Below are 11,308 nucleotides of genomic sequence, written 5' to 3' on the forward strand. Positions count from 1 at the left end.
TCAGAATTACTGAGGTAATCATAGCATGAGGGAAGAATTTCTTTGTATTGAATCAAAATATTTTAAGTATATCTATGAAGAAAGAATGTATATTCCAATTAATGCTATGCAGTAATGAAGCAGCAGGTAAAACCTGCTCCAGTAGCAACTGTAATTATTCCATAAATCAAAGAAAAAATACTCGAGATAGAATGCTTGTCAGGCATTTGACACAATCAGGCTACTTTAACTGCATTTTTCTTATCAACTGTACAATCCATGGGTGGTAATGGTTTCTAAGGAAGTGCAGATGCTTTTGAGATGTGTACTTTGCGTTTTTTTAATGTGTTGTGTAAATACTTGATTTACTAGTTAGTTAGTAATGATAAAAAGGGTGATTAAATAAAGGTGTTAGTTTGGTGTAATCAGCACAGCTGCTTATGCCTCCTTTTCAGATACCAATAATGTTTATTTCGTGACAAACCTATAAGGCATAATGGAGCTGCAGGGATTAGTTGGAGGATTCTGATCACAGGAGCTGCCTCACGAGCAGTTTCTTATCAAAAGGCAGCCAGAGGTAAAGAGCCAGAGCCTAGAAAGCAAGGCAGACACCCCTCCCTTGGGCTGCGCGTCAGGGAGGGGAGCTGCAATAGTCAGGCACTGTTGTCAGAATCCTGTAAGTGGGAAGGATGCCTTCCTTAAACAAGCAAAACCACTGCAGCATCCAAAGATGCTGCTTACCTCTCAGGAACATCAAGGCTATGCGTACATATTTGAGGACAGGAGTTGACAAACGAGGAGGATGAATGATTCCACAACATGGTGAAAACGCTGAACATCAGCAGTAGGAAACAAGTCAGTATCAGTCAGCCAACTATTATCTGAAGACTTGCAGGGTTGGTTGTTTTTTGTTGTTGTTGTTTTTGGTTTTTACTTTTTTCTTTTCTCTCTCTCTCTCTCTCTCTCTCTCTCTCTTTTTTTTCTTTCTTTTTCCCTCTGGGAGAAGTTGGCTATTTTGTGCTCAGAACCCCTAGCTTGAATTTTCAAGTTTAATGGATTAGATTTGTCTGGTTGCAGTGCCCTGCAGATAAAAGAACTCATTCAGCCAGCCCCATCTCCAATAATTAGTACCTGACCTTCATAAATATCTGATTTTATCAATGCTTTTGTTACTATAAATGGATGAAGTCATAAGCTTCTCTGGGTGTAGGCTAAAAGTGAACTACTAATATTTACTGGACATGATGTAAAGCAGGGCTCTTTAGAGATAGTGAGCAGGAATCAATATTAAGGAAATAATTGTAAAATTTTGAATATTTTTTGCTCTGATAAATATATTGATTGTTTTGGGCTCTTCTGAGTGGAAGCACAGCCTTGTAATTCTACTAGCACAAGAGTGAAAATACAAAGATCTGCTTTTAAACTTACTCTTGTATAAAATAGTGACAATACCTGTAACCTCATATATTTGCTTGAAGCTTTCCCTGTATACTCAGTCCCAGTGTCTTTAGATCCTTACAGTCTAATTTAAGTTAATGTTCATCATTTACATGCAGAAATAAATATATCCTGGAGACACACATTTCTCCCGTCCGTAACAAATATATGTATTTATAGTTAATAGACTTGGGATTAGAATATCTCTGCTTTTTGATCAATATTTCTACCTCTCACTTGTCCAGGTACATGAGATTTTTCCCTATTACAGTCAATGCAACTAGTTTTTTACTCTTTGAGAAAAGTGCCAATTATCTCTATTCTGAGAAAACTCCCAAATGAGCTGCTTCTCTGGCCCCCAAGGCCAAGATGATCACCATTCTCACTGATCCATCAGATCAGTTTTCCACTGGTATCAGGTATAATGATGTAGTCTCTTGTTACTACCATTCACTGTAGTTTGTTTCCCTGTGTTGAACTATCAAAAAGTGCAGTGTGACACTTACCATGCTATATCTAAAACAGTCACATTTGTTAGTGTTACCCACTGAATACGTTCAACAGGGTTTTGGTACTGCACAACACTCCCAACAATACATTAGGTTTTAAAAGTAAAAATTCCAGCAGCAGGATCCAGCAGCCTTGAAACGCAGCTTCCCTGATGTGGTTGCAGCAGGACTGCATATCGCAGGGGAGAATCAGATACTGCAGAAGGGATGCCTTGAGCCGGAGTGGTACAGTAGTCACACAGGAAGATGCCTATCTTACTTTACCTGTCTTCACATGAGAAACAGAGGGCTAGATCCTGTAAGTTTATTGAAAGTCCAGCTTTCCAAATTCACCCTCGATGCTGGGCTTTTTTTTTTTTTTTGTCCACATATAGATTAAATTAACTACACATAAAACAATTCACATTTAATGTTCATGTCCATCTATTGTAACTCCTCCTGGTGCATACCAGTGGCTTTGTATGAATCCTCAGATCAACAAATGAGGTTTCTTTCTCTTGTGCCTTCTAGAACCTGATCTTGTATAGTATTCCTCTCCTTCTACTGACTAGAAGAGGAGACAAAGGTCCCAAATAAAAGGGTGGGTTGTCTTCCTGGCATTTGACAGTCTGCATGACCATAGCTGATGGTGGATGTGTGAAGTAGCTCCGGTAAAACCTGCTCTTAGAAAGTCTGATCAATGCATACAATTGCTTTCTTGCATATGTGCGCACACACACATTTTTTATTTTTTTTTTGTGATGTTAGAGACTTTATCAGATTTAAGAAGCAGCTGAAAGAATTTGTGTTTTGAGGTTTATTTTATTCCCACGTCTGTTTTACCCTTTTCACTAGATACTTTCTTTTTTTTGTTTGTTTGTTTGTTTGTTTTTTCTTTCCATTTTAAAAGCACTTTCTGATTATAATAGAATTTTATGAAAGGGTTTGGAGAAAACATAAGTGGTGATGAAGTAGGGAAACTTGTAAAATTCAGATTTTGAAAGAAAATAGTTTTTTTAGAATGATTTAAAAATGGATAGAAAAGAAAATCATCCTGGTACACAAATGCACTGCTATAAGAAAAACAGGTTATTTTATTCAAAGTAATTATATAATAAGGTAGATAAATATAAAATCTGTTATAGACCACTTGTCAGACAGACAGACTTTCTCAATTCATTTGTTGACATAGCCTACATAGCCCTTCCCCCCCCCCCCCCCCCCCCCCCCAAGGACCTGACACAAGCCTAATTAAAATCCAAGGTGTAACTACAGTAGTTGGTATAATACATTCACCTGCTAGTTTCTATCAAAATGTACACTGGGTAGAAGATTTGAGACAAAAAGACATGAACAAATTTCAGCTAGCAGGAAATTTTGGAACTTTACAGATCAGAAATGTCTGCATACCAGCATTTTGTGGTGGTGCTTGCATAGCTGGCAATGTTTGTATAGCTTACAGGTGCGAACCCTTGTTTAAACGCGTATTCTCTGAACTGTGTATTTTGAAAGTCTGTCAGAAAATCGGCCCTCTTAACACATCATTTTAAAATCCGTACTCAGCCTTCGATATTGCTTAAATCTCAGAGGGACTTAAACTTCTGCTTAAATGCCGTTCTTAAGAGAAATTTTCCCGAGGAAGTCATTTTCTAAAATATGGCCTATAAAGGCTCTGCAAAACAGCAAAGCATCTTTGTCTTCCTGTTTCAAGAACCTCAGATCAATTATAAAAAATACCAATTTTTAAAAGTTCTTCAGATTGAGCTATTTTTCTGTCACGCATGTGGTTGTCAGTCTCATTTCCAGCTGGCAGTTTGAAAACCAACCTGCCGAAGCAGCTATTTTGTCATAAATTTAACTTGACAGCTTCTCTGCAGGGCTTTCAATTAGGGTCTTAAAAAAAAAAAAAATTAGAAAGATTGAAAGTGTCAGTCCAAATGTGATGAGCAAATGCTATTTTATGGGAGACCTATATATACTTCTTTTTGTTAGACTCCATGATTATCAGGAACCTGCAATGCCAAGTGTTGAATAAAAAGCTGTGTGTAAAACAAAACAAAACAAAAAAAAACATAAACATGAGCAAAAATAAACTAATTACAGTGACATAAAAATGCCTCCACGTTCCCACTGGTAATGCGGGCGCGGTTTTGCCATCGTAGCAGATTTGTGCACTGGGTGTCATGCAGCACAAGCAGCCTGTTGGCATTTCCTGCAGAGCTGAGGGATGCAGACGCAATGTAGGGGAGTGAATCTGTGTAGCTACTCATAATCAGGTTTCTTTCACTTGAAGTTTTGTACACGTGATGGAGAAAATTTTAAGGAATACTAGTTTCAATTGTTGGTTGCTGAAAGCTTTTATTATGAAGCGAGGGAAGCCCGTGTGCCTAGAAAGGGGTGAAAACCTCAGCTGTGACTAAAGCTTGCTGTGCCTCAAGTGTAAGCTGTTCAACAGTGCTGGCAGGACAATTTGGTCGGCTTGTCATAGCTGCAGCCCCTGGCAGCTCTCCTCCTGTGACTGCCTCCCAGGAAACCCTCCCTGGTTTTAAGTCACAGGCGATCATGTCTGGCCCTGGATCAGGATTGCCACCACTGCCTGTCTTGGTAAATTTTATCACCTGGGCTCCGGAACTGAGGGTTTTCTTGTGAAGTGGAAAGAAAAGTTATAATTAAATTTCCAACTTGCAAAATGGTAAAAATAACCTTGAAGCAGTCACTAAATCTAAATTGATTCATCATTTTCTGCCTGAATCTTCAGAAAGCCTTAAATGACACGCTTGGCAGGTGTGAATGGGAATGCACGAGCCCTTGTGTCTGGCTGAATGGAGGCCAGTTTCTGAAACCTCATTGACTTTAGATTCATCACTGAAGTATGGAACTGGAGAACTGATGAAAACCTTAGGACAGGGACAAATGGTGAACGTACAAAGGAAGCCAAACAGCACCCCACAGTGCGCACACCACACACTCTTTGGCTACATACCACACTGACATTCCTCATCCACTTGCTTTCTTTCACCCATAGTACAGTTGTAACTGTGGCAGCTTAACCAGCTACGTGCTAAATTGGTTAAAGACACTCTTTTCTTTCTATTGCTATTAACTATAGGCGGGCAGCAACTGAGAAGCGATGTAATTACAGAAATGGCTGAAGTTCAAAAGTTTGTTGGAATTTCTCTACATTGTAATTATGCCGGAGTCTTGGTGAGAGTTATGTGATGAGTATTTTGCCGAAAAAGGATTTTTAGCAAAAAGTTTTCACACACCATTCAGGATGGAATAATTTGAGGGGGGCTGAAATTGATGGTAACTTAAAACCAGCAGATCCTTATTTTTTGTGGTAGAGAGAGTTATTATGGAAATGTACTTATAAGCTCTCCACTGCTCTACACTTGTAAGGTCTACTTCACCCAGCCACCCCAGCCATGCTTTTCCATCCTCATTAACTTAGGCCTTGAGCCAGTTAAGAATGCCTTAAAAAGCTCCCTTGAGTTGCTCTCTGGAACAGACAAAGCCAATTACAAATGCTGTTCAACAGCTTTGACACCCTCATATTAAGCAAGCGTGTGCCTGAAGAGAGGAAAAGGCTCTCCGTTAGCATTTTCCACTGTTATTCCCAAGTGAGTTTGGCACATTTCAGGGTGAAACAGCCCTTCCATTAGTAACGTGTCAGCACTCAGAGGCGCTTCATGAAATCTGTAGCTCAGTGCAACGGAAGCATATTTTTTACTTTTAGAAAGTGCTCTTATCTGCTTTAGTGTTAGCAAGTCAGTCTCTCTTTTCTTCATCAGTATGGACTTGCTTCTCATTAAAAATATATAAATAAAGGGTTGTGCCTGTCCACAGGTGTCTCCCCTCCCCTCTGTCTGACAAGATGAAAGCTTACAGCTAGATGATATGATTTCTGTAATAATACTCTATTTGCTTTCTCACTGCTGGTATTCTGAGGATCTAAAAAGAAAAACGCCGAATGAGAAAACTGATGGATGCACCATGAATTTTGCTAAAAAGTGCTTTGTTAAGCCATGCATAAATACCTATTGTACATCTATCTGAAGGATGGGTGTGAGATAGCACAGTAACACTACTATCAGATTGCCATTTTGGATTCAGTTAACTTGTGTTAAAGTTTTTCTGCTGTTCCATACCTCATCTTCAGCTGTTCATCACCCTTTCCCTGAAATTACCAGCCTCTCAGATCTGTCAGTGTAACTGCATGTGTAGTTTCCCCATAAGCCAGTTTTGCTAAAATGAGCTGTGTTAGATAACCCCTACTATTAGAAGTGTTTTAGCTGTTGGATTCATTTAGACAGAACTGGGTTAGAAGCAATTACACGTGCCATTAATTGACAGTTTGGAGAAGTCTGTAACCTCCAGTAGGGGTGAAACGGGCAGTGGGGTCATCAGAAAGAAGAGCAATAACCTCTTAATGTGACACAGTTGCTGCCCAAGTAGCCTTACTTAGCATCAAGGGCCCCATGTGGGCAGTAGCATTTGTTAATACTGAGAAACTAATGTAACTATGATACCTGGAAAATGGACAGACAGGGTTACTCTTCTACCTGCAACTTCTTAAAAGTGGCAGGATCAGACTTGCAGTTAAGCTCATGACTTTCTGTTATGTTAGGAAAACAGTTTTTTGTCAATCCAAGCCTTGATTCTGGAGCAGTCAATGGCTGAAACCACAGCAGGTTACCTTCTTGCTCATTAGAGAAAATAGTTGTCATGAGGGTTTTACTAAATACTAAAAGTATGGGAGTCAACTAAAATGAGGTGAATTGCAGCTGGCCACAGCATTCTGTACATGTGAAACTTTGACTGTGTGTGTGTGACAGTGAGATTGGAAGAGGTGTCATAAGTGATGCATTTTCCCCCATTCCTAACAACCTATTAGTATGTGAACTAAAAAGTGTCCTTATTTCCACGTATGACATTATTTTCAAATTTGACCATAGGAAGGGGTTTTGGTGTCATCTGGTAGAAGAAAAAAAATCACGGAAGTGTGTGAAGACTGAAAATATTTATTGATGAACCGAGAGATAATCTTTAAAAAAAAAAAAAAAAGTTTTAAACTTCAGTATTTAGGGCATTGGAGCATTAATGTAGACTGAGGATACTATTATAGATGCAATTAGTCTAGCAAAAGTCTGAATGTATTTTAAAAATAAACCTGATTTTTAATGCAAGGTTGTACTTGCACTTTTAACTTGATGAAGTTTTAATGAACAGTTACATGAAGGTGAATATTTTTCCTAATTACATTTTTTTTTTTTTTTTTAATTTTGTCAGTCAGATCCTTTTCATCAAGCTATGACAGAGCTGTCCAAGCTGCTGCACAGATGAGGGCAATCTCCCCCATCCTGGCTGAGACAGGAGCTACAGAAGGTGAGATGGCATTGAACATGGGAAGTAAATGAAGTGCTCCTGTCACATGTGAAACTCATACAGCCTAAAAATAAATATAAAACTGAAAACTAAATCATTAGGTGCAGACACTTGGAAGCATATTACCATTTCCTTGTTTACTTAGGCTCTTGTATAAGTAGTTTAGTTGCAGTAAACTTCTCTCAAGGGAATAAATCACTGAAGGAAAAAAAAAAACACACACAAAAAAAACACCTCTTTCTCAAACACTGTATTTAGTGAGGTAAAAAGAGCTGACCTTAAAGGAACTGCACTGAAACCTTGTCTTAGACTTACTGAGCGGAACACCTGGCTGTGTGATCCACTGACAAGCAGCATTTTGGGGTGTATGCTGAAATGTATATGCTTTAGTGGGTTCAGGAACTATTTCTTGGTCTGACAGCAGTAGAAGAATTAAAAAATAATAATAATCAAAATATCAAAAAAAAAAGCTGCTTTTGGGAGGGCTGAGTTTGTTTGTACTTCTGTGTATTATGTTTTGTAGATGGGTCTGAGTTCTGTGAACAGATGTGTTTTTATAAACCTAAATAAACAACCAAGAGAGCACATAAACACCTGGGATGGTTAGCAGATGGGTGGTCATCTGTTTGAGCCTTCAATTGCATTTTCCTCTATAATTAGTTGTCTAATTGCTTTTCCAGAGTTGCAGCTAATTTATTTACACATGTAATTAATTATACTTAAAAAAATAATAAAAAACAACCATTTTCAGTTGTTTGTTCTTTTTTCTTCATTTGCGGAATGTCAGACTATCACACTACTGAACTGTTATCAGTTTTTTCTATGGACAACATTATGACTCCATTCTGGTTATGTCTGTAGAAGGATATATGATACCTAATTGTTTCTCAGGCTAAATAAGGAAATACAGGAACTCAATTGTAACTAAGTTAAATATTGCGAGCAGTAGTAGGCAGGGCAGAAATACTTTGAGAGCATGGCTAAGGACAGTAATGGGAAGTGTTAGCTAGCCATGATTTTTATTATTTATTATATTATTTTTTAATCTAGAAATGGTCCCATTGACTATTAACAGTGCCTTTCTGAAAGCTGAATTTGAAGAGGGAGCTTAGCCTTACTAACTATGTGAGATGCTTGGCAGACTTCTGTTGGTGGGCAAAATTTTGACATTCACTTCTGAGAGAATTCTGCTGTTACAACATGTTTAAAGAGCTGTTTTACCAATGTGCCTTTCTCCGCCATGTGTGGGGTAGACAACAGTGGCTGCGGGACTGTGGCTGTGTGATGGGGTAGTCACTCCTTGCCTGGTCCCCAGGCACACACACTTGTGTTTCTGAAGCCATGGCCACTTGGGCCTCTGGTCGAGCTGCTGTTTGAACTCTTCTGGAGTCTTCAGCTCTCAGCTGTATTTAAAGCTCTGTTTGTGCTCAACTCCAGCATCCCTGTGTCTGTGCCGTTTCCTGCTTCCTACCTATTCCAAAATCTGGATATCACTCATTATACACTCCCCACATTTGCTCCTATTTCCTCTTTTGTCAGTGACCTGTGAAGCCACCACAAATCCCACCTTTCCCTTCCTTTTTTTAGGATATACAGTCCTGTGGCCAGCACTTCCAACTGTACCAGGACAAAGGAGAGAGGCTGGGTAAGCTGCTATGCTGTTACTCAAGCTGCACAGTAAAATAAAAGGCAAATAAAAGAAAAACATCACTAACAATTCTTGCTAGTCTGTCCAAACACGTTAATGTTTTATTGTGGTCATACTCAACTCTTGGATTCAAAGTCAGTATCAAAAAAATCAGACGTATTGAACAAAAGCAAAGAGAAACTTCGTCAAAAAAACCTCTTTGAATAGATAGTGGGAGTTTCATAGGGCACCTCTACATGGATCTGTGTGATGCTTTGTCAAGTAGTTCGAGCCCAGAAAGCGACACAACCCTTTCAGATCCTTAGGGATCCGTGCCAGAGACAGTGCTCCTTCTGCAGGAGAGCTAAAAAAAAAAAGTTCAGAAATAAAACTGACAGGATTAACTCACTGAACTATTAAAAATGAGAACTGAAACACCACCCAGTTACTCTCCTAGACCTCTCGAAATAAAGAGTACTTTAAACATTGTAATGCCAGTTCATTGCTCATTAATTCTGTAACTTTAATGACACACTAAGGGTGAACAGGGATATTTTGCAGTGCTTAGCAGACATATCAGAGGATCAACACTTGCAGACTGTGAGTTTGTTAATTATAGTATAGTTATTTTTACAGTTAATTTTCTGTAGTTTTAAAATGCGATACCTATATAAAATTAAATAACATTAATATAAAATCAAGATTTTACATTCTTTTAAACACTGTTTAATGATAGTTAAGAGTTAACTCGGAAGGCTATTATTATCTATAGATATATCCCATTAACCCCTGAAGACTGCTAAATCATTAGTTTCCCTAATATGTTGCAATAGTTGGATGAAAACTGCCACAAGGACAGAAGCAAAAAGGAGAACCTTTAGGAACTTTAAGAACTTGGGATGGATTGTGTTACATACTTAATTCACAGTGACAATGGCAAATAACATTTCATTAGAGAAAATATAACTAGATTTCAGCACCCCCCCCCAAAAAAAAAAAAGCCACCCAGAAAAAACAAACAAACAAACAAAAACCATCACCACCAACAATAACTTGTGTTAATTTCTAGAAAAATTACCACATTAGAAAAGCCACACCAATTAGAAAAAAAAAGGAATAAAAGGAGGAAACAACAGAATAAGGTGGCTAAAAAGAGATACCGACTTTCCAAACTCTGAAACAGCCCCCAGCTAACCAGTGAAATGATAATAAATATGCTATATACTCATTTCAGTGCTATGGAAAAGACAGCTGGATTCATTTGGCCAAACCCAGATGTCTAGTGCCAAGGGAGATGCTCTGCAGTAGTAGATCAGTGGGCTGCCACTTAGGGGGCAGGATGGGCTTTTGGTCTTGGGTACCAACCCCAGGGACTCTGCCCCTGGCAGGGCTGGGGCATGTGATTTGGGAAGGGAGTCCAGCTCCAGGCAGAGCTGGCAACCTCCTCCTGTCACTTGCAGAGGCAGAAGCCTGCCAGGACAAGAGGTGATCCAAGGTCATTTTGTTTGATTATCTGTATACCTGAAACCAGCATTAGGTCATGTTAAAGCAAGTACACTGCAGTAAGCAGCTGTGATTCACATAGATAAAATGCTGAATGAATATTCTGCAGAAATTTCTGCTCTTGATTAATTCAAGCTGCTTACACAGAGTTAGATGTGAAATCAAATGAAAGAAGTTGATTTTGTCCTGAACTTTTACCTGCAGCCATTTGATGATGATAGCTAATACTCATTACTCAAGGTAAAACTCATTGTATTGCTTCATTTCTGTCATTATAGTGAAATACTACTTTGCTTCAGATCTGAAGGGTGGCATCATTTTATCTTCTGTATGACAGATTTTCTTCTGCATGTAGCTGCTTCCTTATGCCATTCACCATTAAGCTTTGTGTATTTTTTTTCTCTTTCTCTTTTCTCTTTTTTAACTAGTTATTTAATGTGGTCGTCCAGTTTATTGTAAATGACCTATACAATATATGTAAATTACCTTCTGCAGTTAGTAAGCTTATTTTATATACCAACTTAAGGTATTGTGAAACATCACACTTAAAATAGGGCTGGCAATTTTCAGGGTATTAATCTGTTACCACAATAGAATAAATCTGAAAATGTTTGATAGGATAAAACTTTGTTCTTTCATCCCATTTCCAACTATAAGATTTCAAAATGCTCTCAGCTACGGCTGCTTTCAGCATGGACTCCCAGGCATCTTCATTCCAATCTCTGAGGTGGGGGAACCACAGGAGTGCAGAGAAGAACTGTCTGAAGCCACTGAAAAACGTCTGATGAAACACAGTGTAGAATTTTCTGAGCTTAATGATAAAAGGGTTTTCCTCACTAAAGGCAACTGTCAGGGGACTGACAAGGGGGGCAGAGGGATAGGAAAAGTT

The 11,308-nt window shown here is 38.6% G+C and overlaps 1 long non-coding RNA gene across 1 annotated transcript in view; it reads left to right on the forward strand.

Moving 5' to 3' along the window:
• LOC310898572 overlaps nt 1-11,064 on the forward strand; it is a 61,435-nt gene extending 50,371 nt beyond the window's left edge. The window contains exons 12-14 of the long non-coding RNA XR_014583438.1: nt 7,194-7,289; nt 8,877-8,934; nt 10,698-11,064. This is a non-coding gene — a long non-coding RNA (uncharacterized lncRNA). The remainder of the gene's footprint in view (nt 1-7,193; nt 7,290-8,876; nt 8,935-10,697) is intronic.
• The last annotated feature ends 244 nt before the right edge of the window (nt 11,065-11,308 follow it).

This window comes from Anser anser (genome assembly GCF_964211835.1).
Source record: "Anser anser genome assembly, chromosome: 4".
NCBI classification, from domain to species: domain Eukaryota; kingdom Metazoa; phylum Chordata; class Aves; order Anseriformes; family Anatidae; genus Anser; species Anser anser.